Below are 11,816 nucleotides of genomic sequence, written 5' to 3'. Positions count from 1 at the left end.
TAGTGCACAAAAATTTCTTTGGCTTCTTTTATTATAAATCTAAATTCATGTGCCAAAAAGATAGTAGCTGCGTGCTTAACATAAGAATGCTCAATATTAGAAAATTCTAGGAAAATTATTTGTATGCAAGGATGCATGTGCATAAACTGTCTTTCAAGTTCAACTATAAGCATGGCGATAGCTTCCGCAAGACTACTAGTTCTACGCAAGATAGAATTACCCATAGAAGGTAAAGCACCAGCACAAGTAAAGAAATCTTGAATAACCCCTTTTCCAATAATATTACCACTACCAATTTGAAACTTTTTATTATGCAAGATAGGGGGTTCTTCAGCAGGAGCATCAGAATTTTCCATGTTATCCTTATTGTCCATATCGATGATAATCTCCCCAATTTCAGACATAACGACAAAAGAAGCGAGGAGAAAGAGAAAGAGGGAGGCAACAGAAAGAGAGGGCGAATAAAACGGAAAGGGTGAAGTGGGGGAGAGGAAAACGAGAGGCAAATGGCAAATAATGTAATGCGAGGGAGATGAGTTTGTGATGGGTACTTGGTATGTCTTGACTTGAGCGAAGACCTCCCGGGCAACGGCGCCAGAAATCCTTCTTTCTACGCCTTGAGCTTGCGTTGGTTTTCCTTGAAGAGGAAAGGGTGATGCAGCAAAGTAGCATAAGTATTTCCCTCAGTTTTTGAGAACCAAGGTATCAATCCAGTAGGAGGCTCCTCAAAAGTCCCACGCACCTACACAAACAAACAAGAACCTCGCAACGAACACAATAAAGGGGTTGTCAATCCCTTCACGGCCACTTGCAAAAGTGAGATCTGATAGAGATAATATGATAAGATAAATATTTTTGGTATTTTTATGATACAGACTGGAAAAGTAAAGATTGCAAAATAAAGTAGATTGAAAACTTATATGATAAAAGATAGACCCGAGGGCCATAGGTTTCACTAGTGGCTTCTCTCAAGATAGCATAAGTATTATGGTGGGTGAACAAATTACTGTCGAGCAATTGATATAAAAGAGAATAATTATGAGATTATCTAGGCATGATCATGTATATAGGCATCACGTCTGTGACAAGTAGATCGAAACGATTCTCCATCTACTACTATTACTCCACACATCGACCGACTCCTGCCTGCATCTAGAGTATTAAGTTCATAAGAACAGAGTAACGCATTAAGAAAGATGACATGATGTAGAGGGATAAACTCATGCAATATGATATAAACCCCATCTTTTTGTCCTTGATGGCAACAATACAATAGTGCCTTGCTGCCCCTGCTGTCACTGGGAAAGGACACCGCAAGATTGAACCCAAAGCTAAGCACTTCTCCCATTGCAAGAAAGATCAATCTAGTAGGCCAAACTAAACTGTTAATTCGAAGAGACTTGCAAAGATAACTTAATCACACATAAAAGAATTCAAAGGAGATTCAAATATTTCTCATAGATAAACTTGATCATAAACCCACAATACATCGGATCTCGACAAACACACCGCAAAAAGAGTTACATCAAATAGATCTCCAAGAAGATCGAGGAGAACTTTGTATTGAGATTCAAAGAGAGAGAAGAAGCCATCTAGTTAATAACTATGGACCCGAAGGTCTGTGGTAAACTACTCACAACTCATCGGAGAGGCCTTGGAGATGATGTAGAGGCCCTCCATGGTCGATTCCCCCTCCGACGGAGCACTGGCGAAGGCTCCAAGATGGGATCTCATGGATACAGAAGGTTGTGGCGGTGGAATTAGGTTTTCGTGGTTGCTTCTGATGGTTTCATGGTATGTGGGTATATATAGGAGGAATAAGTAGGTCGGTGGACGCTCGAGGGGCCCACGAGGGTGGGGGGCGTACCCAGCCCTAGGGGGCGCGCCGTGCACCCTCGTGGCCGCCTCCTTTGTTGCTTGACATCCACTCCAAGTCCCCTGGATCACGTTTATTCCAAAAAGATCGCTCTTGATGGTTTCATCCCATTTGGATTCCGTTTGATATTACTTTTCTTCGAAACACTGAAATAGGCAAAAAAAATAGCAATTCGGGCTGGGCCTCCGGTTAGTAGGTTAGTCCCAAAAATGATATAAAAGTGTAAAGTAAAGCCCATAAACATCCAAAACGGGTAATATAATAGCATGGAACAATCAAAAAATGTAGATACGTTGGAGACGTATCAACGATTGGCGTTGGAGTAGGTTCATTGGCAGCCGTGTGTCATTAATGTGGGCGGTATATGGATGGATCTTCATTAAGGTGGAATAGAATGGTGGTTATGGAGAAGACAAAAAGGAGGAAGATAGTCTCACATCAACTAGGCGTATCAACGGGCTATGGAGATGCCCATTAATAGATAGCAATGTGAGTGAGTAGGGATTGCCATGCAACAGATGCACTAGAGCTATAAATGTATGAACGCTCAACAAAAGAAACTAAGTGGGTGTGCATCCAACTCGCTTGCTCACGAAGAACTAGGGCATTTTGAGGAAGCCCATCATTGGAATATACAAGCCAAGTTCTATAATGTAAAATTCCCACTAGTATATGAAAGTGACAACATATGAGACTCTCTATCATGAAGATCATGGTGCTACTTTGAAGCACAAGTGTGGTAAAAAGGATACTAGCATTGTCCCTTCTCTCTTTTTCTCTCATTTTTTTATTTTTTATTTGGCCTTTCTCTTCTTTTGGCCTTTCCCTTTTTTAAGTCCGAAGTCTAATCCCGACTTGTGGGGGAATCATAGTCTCCATCATCCTTTCCTCACTAGGACAATGCTCTAATAATGAAGATCATCACACTTTCATTTACTTACAACTTGATACTTAGAACAAGATATGACTCTATATGAATGTCTCCAACAGTGTACCAGGATATGCAATGAATCAAGAGTGACATGTATGAAAATTATGAACGTGGCTTTGCCACAAATACGATGTCAACTACATGATCATGCAAAGAGCAATATGACAATGATGATGCATGTCATATAAACGGAACGGTGGAAAGTTGCATGGAAAATTATCTCGGAATGGCTATGGAAATGCCATAATAGGTAGGTATGGTGGCTGTTTTGAGAAAGGTATATGTGGGTGTATGGTACCGGCGAAAGTTGCGCGGCACAAGAGAGGCTAGCATTGGTGGAAGGGTGAGAGTGCGTATAATCCATGGACTCAACATTAGTCATAAAGAACTCATATACTTATTGCAAAAATCTACAAGCCATTGAAAACAAAGCACTACGTGCATGCTCCCAGGGGGATAGATTGGTAGGAAAAGACCATCGCTCATCCCCGACCGCCACTCATAAGGAAGACAATCAATGTAACATCCCAAATTTTCAATTTGGAATGTTATACATTAGATCATCATTACATATCATATTTTATTGCATTTTGGCTTGATCCTAGAAATTCTACGCAACTCAAGGACCTACGGAGAGAGTTGGGGATTTTGTTATTTTCATATTTGAGTTTTCTCAAATTTTGAGAAGGGGATCAATTGGTTTTGATCATTGTTCTTCCTAATATTTCCAAAATAAAAATATATGAGAGGGGATAAAATGACTTCTCCAAAATAAATGAAATATTAGAGGAAAAAATATTAAAATCATTTTAATTATTTTATTTGGTTTTATTGCAATTTTATTTGAATTAGAAAAATTGCACGTTTTCAAAAACTGCATTTTAGGGCCAAGAAAATGTTCATCTTGTTCTAAATATTTTATTTAGACGGTGAAAATTTGTTTTGGCATTTTTAGATTTTTATTTATTTTTCTAGGATTTATTTAATTTTCGGCGGAATTATTTAAAAAAAAAGTTTTCCCCGCGGACCGAACTGGGCTGAAGGCCCAGCCGGCCCACCTGCCCGCGCCGCCTCGCCCGAGCGTGGCCGAGCCGGACTCTGGCCGGAGTCCAGGCCAGCGCCGCCGCCGCCGCCCGGGGGTGCCCCCTCCCCCAAGTCGGACGCCCCTCCCCTTTAAGTACCCCGCCCCGCCGCCACTTCCGCCCTCACCCCGAGCCGCAGCCGCCGCCGCCAGCGCCGCCGAGCCAGCGCCGCAGCTGCCGCCCGCGCCTCACCACCGCCATGCCGCCGCCTCCCGTCGCCACGCCGCCGTCGCCCCGCCCCAGCGACGCCCCACCGGAGCCCCGCCGCCACCGGACCTCGCCGGAGGTACCCGCCGCCGCCGCCGCCGTTCGTCGTTGTTTTTTTTGAGAAAAACAATTCGGTTTTTTTGGTTGAAAAAAACCTAGTTTCGTTTTTTGTTTAGATCGGTCGGTTTTTCTGATTTATTTATTTAGCGAGCATCTGCTCATTCTTTCGTTTTAATGAACGATTTTCATCGTTTAGCCGCAGACAACGAACGTTTGTTCGTTAGCCTGTTCGTCAGTTTTTCTTTTTCCAGGGTTTTCCGCGATTATTTTCGATCGTGATTTCTGCCCTGATTTTCGTTTTAGTTTATCTTTTCGCTCGTTTATCGGAATCAGGCGATTCAAGTGCCTAGAGTTTCGTCTCGGAACCCTCTTTCTGTTTAACCAACTTAAACAAGATCTTGCTACTGTAAAATTTGACTTAGGTCCAGATTAGTAAATGCAGCTTGTTTATTTCGCAGTTTGAGTTTCGTTGCGTCGTTTGTTTTGATTCTTTTTGCAAACCGGAGTTTTTAAGTTGAACTTTCTGGTTAGATCTCTTATTTGAGTTTTACCCGTGCTTCTAGTAGAGTGCTTATTGTATGCTTGTTTGTTTGCGATAAAGTACCCGGAGTGCGAAGCGTGCTACTACGGGTCTCTAGGTTTCACGGATCATCAGCAAGGCAAGTAACACTTTGATCATACCTCTTTACTACCCAGTTTTATTGCATTAGATCAATCCTCAAATAATTGCATGGTTAGGATCAGATTAACATGTGGGTTTTGGGAAGTAGATGAGGTAGTACCTATTGTCCTGTTTATTTTCAAACCTTTGGGTGTTACTTCTACGTTTGCTTATATTACTATGCTATGCTTGTAGACGTGGATTGTGTGAGTGTATACATGACATATGTGAGTGTTGTTAATTAATGGTTAACTTAAGGTGGCTACCTTAATTCACATCTGGGTGGATTGAGGCACCTGGGAACCCAGTGTTGCCTGTACTTTTTGGAAATCCTGGGGTACTGTGTGATTCTCCTATGGACCGCCACCCAGGCTCAAAGGGATCATAAGATTATTCATGCTAGAAACTTTCGTGTGCAGCCACAAACTATTATGGGCTCTAGCATAGTTGAGTACGTTGCAAGACCTCTTTCAGTGGTGGGCTAGTAGATGTAGGGGAAAGTAGGTGTAACTGTCCACCCAGAGTAAAGAGTTATTGTTTCAGAAAGACTGTGTCTCGTTTCTCCGACCATGGATGTATTCGAGTCTTGTGGGGAAAAGTGCGCAAACCTCTACAGAGTGTACAAACTGATCATGATTAGCCGTGTCCCCGGTTATGGACGTTTCGAGTATCTAGTTCTTCGATTATCATGTTGATCTCATCATGGTACTTAATTTAATTTTGATTGGGTTTAATGATGATGCTTAATTGGGATTGAGTTGGAGGAACCTTCTCAATGTTTAACAACCACCATGATAGTTAAATAAAATTTATTCATTTGTTGTAGGGAAAAATTTGCTTTATGCAAAACTGTAACCATAGAGCTTTCCACCAGCCATATATGCATGTAGTGATAGCATTATTCTGTTCATTACTCTCTATGTGTTACATTGCCAGCATATTCCATGTGCTGGCCCATTTCGGGCTGCAACATTCATGTTGCAAACTTTTCAGACGACGAGTTAGGTGCCTTAGGTCGTGATCTTTCACTCAGTGATGCTGTTGGAGTTGATGGACTCACTTTATCTTCCAAGCCTTCCGCTGCTACCGTTTATAGATGGCCTTAAGCCATATTTTTTGTAATAAGTTCTCTTTTGAGACATTCGATGTAATAAGTGTGTGATTGCTACTCTGTTATAAATCCTTCAAGTACTGTGTGTGTCAGCATTACCGATCCAGGGATGACACTGATGCATAGAGATCAGACTGTTTGAGGTCTGGTCGCTACAAGATGGTATCAGAGCACACGCTGACTGTAGGACACGACCACTAAGCTAAAGCCATAGATCACTACTCTCTTCTCATTTCTGACTCCTCTCCTCTTTCTACTCTTTAGGATGGTAGATGCAAGGAACAAGTTCACGCAACCGGATGAAGATACACCTTTCGGACGCCACTTGAAGGAAGTTACTAGATACCTGAACATCGGAGTACCAAGCTTCACCGGGACCTACATCGCCAATTTGCCAGAAGAGGAGTGTTGGATGATTCAAGTTCAAGTTCCAGGAAGGACGTTCATGCTAGTCACTGAGCCCATAGAGTTTTCCTTTGATGCACCAACGTAGAGTTTAGGAAAGAGCATGGCAGCCCACATCACCATGGGACGCAGTGGAGAAGTTTACCACAAGGATCTCAAGGATACTATCTACCAGATTTGTGGGCAGCAAGATGAGCAATGGGAGATGATCAGTACCAGGAAGGATAGATCTATTGCAGATTTCATCCAGGAGTTAAACCAACACATTCGTCGCTAGGAGAACCATATGTGCGCAGGCATGATAGATCTGAAGAAGGCAATGGCCAGGATCACGGAGCTGGAGGAAGAACTCAAGTCTACAAGCGATGGATATGAGGAGGAAATTGCAACATTATTGGAGAAGAATGACGACCTGATAATGAAGATCGGATTGTTCATGGGAGACCCCGCGCCAAGAGGAGAAAACGGCGATTCCACCTATCCAGAGAACTACATCATCATCGACGACACCGACTCGGACCCTGACAATAGCGATGATGACTTTGTTGATGAAGCTGGAGCAGATATCATGGAGTCTTCGACCGATCAATTTTTCTAGTCGACCACCATAACAGCAGTAGTATTCCCCCATGTATATAGCATAGTCCGAGCACTTTTGTAACGATAGTAAGACCGATGTATGCCCTTGTTTGAGTTGATTGGAGTGATATGATTGTGTTTGACTCATGTGCATATGGGTGGTGTTTTTCCCTCTAGACCTCATTCTATTCTATTTTCTCATCTTTTCTAAAAACCTCAGATGCCTCCGAGATGCGACAATGGATTTGCTTTCCCACCGGAGCTCACTCAGTTGATCCAGCAGCAGAATGCATTGATGCAGATAATAGTCCAGAATCAGAATCAGGGGAACAACAACAACAACAACCCACCCCCACCACCACCTGTTGATCACTTAGCCCATTTCTTGAGGCTTAATCCACCGGTGTTCTTCAGTAGCACCGAGCGGATAGTTGCAGATGATTGGCTCTGCCAGATTGGAAGGGAGTTGACCACTGCAGGATGCACAGATGCGGAGAGAGTGCATTTTGCCACACATCAGCTTGATGGACCCGCAACATCATGGTAGGAGGATTTCACAGCCACTTACCCCATCGACACTGTCACATGGGACCAGTTTCAGCAGGCTTTCCTTACTGCCCATGTTTCAGCAGGAGCTATGGCCATGAAGAAGCGTGAGTTTCGCAACTTGTGCCAAGGAGGACGTACAGTTGGCCAGCATGTGGATGATTTTAGTAAGTTAGCTCGTTATGCCCCAGATGACGTTGCTATGGATGCAGCTAAGCAGGAGAAGTTTCTGGAAGGATTGAATGATGAGCTGAGTATGCAGTTGATGGTGGCAACCTTCAACAACTACCAGGAGTTGGTAGATAGAGCTCTCATGTTTGAAGGGAAGCAGCAGCAGATTGATAACCGTAAGAGGAAGTATGGACAGGGGAAGTACAATTCTGGATCTCAGCAGAAGCCTCATTTTACCCCGAACTCGGGAGGACCGTTTCAGCATAACCATGGAGGTCACAATCACAATGGAGGGAGTTCACACAACCATAGTGTCCCCAAGAATAGCAATGGGAATGGAGGAAGCAACACTCAGAACTGTACCAACCCATCAACACCAGCCAAGAGGGATCTAAGCCACATTACCTGTTTCAAGTGCCAGACGACTAGACATTATGCCACTGAAGGTCCTGAAGCAAAGAATGGAAATGGCAATGGAAGCTCTGGGAAGAAGCCCAACCCTTTCAACAGGGGACAGGTGAACCACGTTAACGTGGAGGAGGTTGAAGCACAACCAGATGCAGTAATAGGTAAGTTTTTGGTTAAGTCATTTACTGCAATCGTTCTTTTTGATACTGGTGCATCACGTTCATACATATCAAGGGGATTTGTGGATAAGTATAAACTGCCCACCAAAGTTCTTAGAACACATATGCTAGTAAGCTCGCCAGGAGCGGAGTATATGGCAAGCCAAGGATGTTTTCAGATGCCATTAACCATAGGTAGGCATGTTTTCCCCTCAGACCTGATAATTTTGGAGTTGCAAGGTTTAGATGTGATTCTGGGTATGGATTGGCTATCGATGTATGGAGGAAACATCGATTGCGCCAGTAAGTCAATTTTACTCACCACCCCAGAAGGAAGAAGGATCAAGTATGTATCCCGGCATGTGCCAAAGAGGACTCAAGTGAATTCCTTATCAGGAGTTGTACAGAAGGAAGTACCAGTGGTGAAGGATTTCCCTGATGTATTTCCAGAAGAGTTGCCAGGCATGCCACCAGATAGAGATATTGAGTTTTTGATTGAGCTGTTGCCAGGCACAGGGCCAATATCTAAGAGACCATACAGGATGCCCGCAAAGGATTTGGAGGAAATTAAGAAGCAAATTAAGGAGTTACTGGATAAAGGTTATATTCGCCCAAGTTCGTCACCTTGGGGATCACCCGTGCTTCTCGTAGAGAAGAAGGATGGATCATTGAGGATGGTTGTTGATTATCGAGGATTGAATGAAGTGACAATCAAGAACAAGTACCCACTACGATGATCAACAATTTGTTTGACCAGTTGCAAGGAGCTAAAGTATTTTCCAAGATCGATCTGCAATCAGGATACCACCATCTGAAGATTCGAGAGCAGGATATACCTAAGACAGCTTTTACCACAAGGTATGGGCTATATGAGTATACCGTTATGTCATTTTGTCTGACTAATGCACCTGCCTATTTCATGAACATGATGAACAAGGTGTTTATGGAGTTTTTGGATAAGTTCATCGTGGTGTTCATTGATGATATTCTGGTCTACTCGAAGAATGAAGAGGAGCATGAGGAGCATTTGCGATTGGTACTTGGGAAGCTCAGAGAACATCAGTTATATGCCAAGTTCAGCAAGTGTGAGTTTTGGTTGAAGGAAGTTGGATTCCTCGGACATGTTATATCCAGAGAAGGAATAGCAGTAGACCCCACCAAGGTTGTCACTGTGACAAATTGGGAAGCACCCATGTCAGTTGGAGAGATCCGGAGTTTTCTTGGACTCGCGGGATACTACCGGAGGTTTATCGAGAATTTCTTGACGATTGCAAAGCCCATGACTGAATTGTTGAAGAAGGACACCAAATTCAAATGGACTGAGGAATGTGAGGCTAGCTTTCAGGAGTTGAATAAATGCTTGGTTACATCACCAGTGTTGATCCTGCCAGATCAGCGCAAGGATTATGAAGTATATTGGGGACGCTTCTCGTCGAGGACTTGGAGCAGTGCTTATGCAGGAGGGAAGAGTTGTTTCTTATGCCTCACGACAGCTTAAGCCCCATGAGTTGAATTATGCTACACATGAATTGGAGTTAGCAGCCGTAGTACATGCGTTGAAGACATGGAGACACTTTCTCATCGGAAACCATAGTGAGGTGTACACGGATCATAAGAGTTTGAAGTACATCTTCACGCAGAAGGAGTTGAATCTCAGGCAAAGGAGATGGTTGGAGCTCATCAAGGATTATGAAATGAGATTGCACTATCATCCTGGAAAGGCTAACGTAGTAGCTGCTGCGTTGAGCCGCAAGAGCCATGTCAACACACCTCATGACCGAAGAGTTACCCAAGGAGTTAGCAGAGGATCTTCGTGAGCTATGTTTGGAGATAGTTCCGAGAGGCTATGTAGCAGCATTGGAGATACAGTCTACTTTGATGGATAAGATCAGAAAAGCTTAGAAGAAGGGCAAGGAGATTGCCGAGATAAAGGAAAGGATGAGAAAAGGAAAAGCTAAGGGATTTCACGAGGATGAGCACGATACTTTATGGTATGAGGACCGCGTATATGTGCCAAATGATCCAGAGATCAGGAAGTTGATTCTACAAGAGGCCCATGATTCACCATATTCGATTCACCCAGGAAATACCAAGATGTATCTGGATTTGAAGGATAGTTTCTGGTGGACCGGAATGAAGAAGGATATTGCAGAGTATGTAGCAGTTTGTGATGTATGTCAGAGAGTGAAGGCAGAGCATCAAAAGCCAGCAGGATTGCTACAGCCGTTGCTGATACCCGAATGCAAGTGGGATAAGCTAGGCATGGATTTTATCACGGGATTACCCAGGACTCGTTCAGGCTATGACTAGATATGGGTTATAGTCGATCGATCGACGAAGGTAGCTCATTTCATCCCAGTGAAGACCACTTACACCAGTGCTAAGTTGGCAAAGATATACATGACCAGGATCGTATGTCTGCATGGAGTTCCGAGGACCATTGTATCAGATAGAGGAACCCAGTTTACCTCAAAGTTCTGGAATCAGTTGCACAAAACTTTGGGTACCAGGCTAGAGTTCAGTACAACCTTTCATCCACAGACTTATGGACAGACCGAGAGAGTCAATCAGATTCTGGAGGACATGTTGAGAGCTTGTGCGCTAGATTATGGATCTAGTTGGGACGACAATTTGCCTTATGCAGAGTTCTCTTACAACAACAGTTATCAATCTAGTTTGAAGATGGACCCTTTCGAAGCGTTGTACGAAAGGAGGTGCAGGACCCCGTTGTTGTGGGACGAAGTTGGAGACCGTCAGTTGTTTGGACCAGATTTGATTAGAGAGTCTGAAGAGAAGGTTAAGCTGATTCAGGATAGACTCAAGGTAGCCCAGTCCAGGTAGAAGAGCTATGCGGATTCTAAATGCAAGGAGGCAGTTTACGAGGTCGGAGACAGAGTTTATCTTCGTGTGTCCCCACTTCGAGGAGTTAAGCATTTTGGAGTTAAGGGAAGTTAGCACCACGTTTTGTGGGACCATACAAAGTTCTGGAACGTATGGGAGAAGTTGCTTACAAGTTGGAATTGCCTGAAGGATTGCTAGGAGTTCACGATGTGTTCCATGTTTCCCAGCTGAAGAAGTGCCACACAGGGATGGTCGATATTCCTCTGAGAGATATAGTGCCACTGGAAGCGATTCAGTTGGATAGCGACTTGACCTACACAGAGAAACCCGTCAAGATTCTCGAGTTTGACAGCCGAGTCACACGCAGCAAGGTTATCAAGTTCTGCAAAGTTCAGTGGAGCTACCATACCGAAGATGAAGACACTTGGGAACGAGAGGAAGACCTACAGAAGGACCATCCTCACCTATTTTCTAGCCAACCCGAATCTCGAGGGCGAGATTCATCTTAAGTGGGGTAGGTTTGTAACATCCCAAATTTTCAATTTGGAATGTTATACATTAGATCATCATTGCATATCATATTTTATTGCATTTTGGCTTGATCCTATAAATTCTACACAACTCAAGGACCTACGGAGAGAGTTGGGGATTTTGTTATTTTCATATTTGAGTTTTCTAAAATTTTGAAAAGGGGAGCAATTGGTTTTGGTCATTTTTCTTCCTAATATTTCTAAAATAAAAATATATGGGAGGCGATAAAATGACTTCTCCAAAATAAAT

This window comes from Triticum aestivum, chromosome 5B (genome assembly GCF_018294505.1).
Source record: "Triticum aestivum cultivar Chinese Spring chromosome 5B, IWGSC CS RefSeq v2.1, whole genome shotgun sequence".
Classification (NCBI taxonomy): domain Eukaryota; kingdom Viridiplantae; phylum Streptophyta; class Magnoliopsida; order Poales; family Poaceae; genus Triticum; species Triticum aestivum.
Note: the sequence above shows the minus strand (reverse complement) of the source record.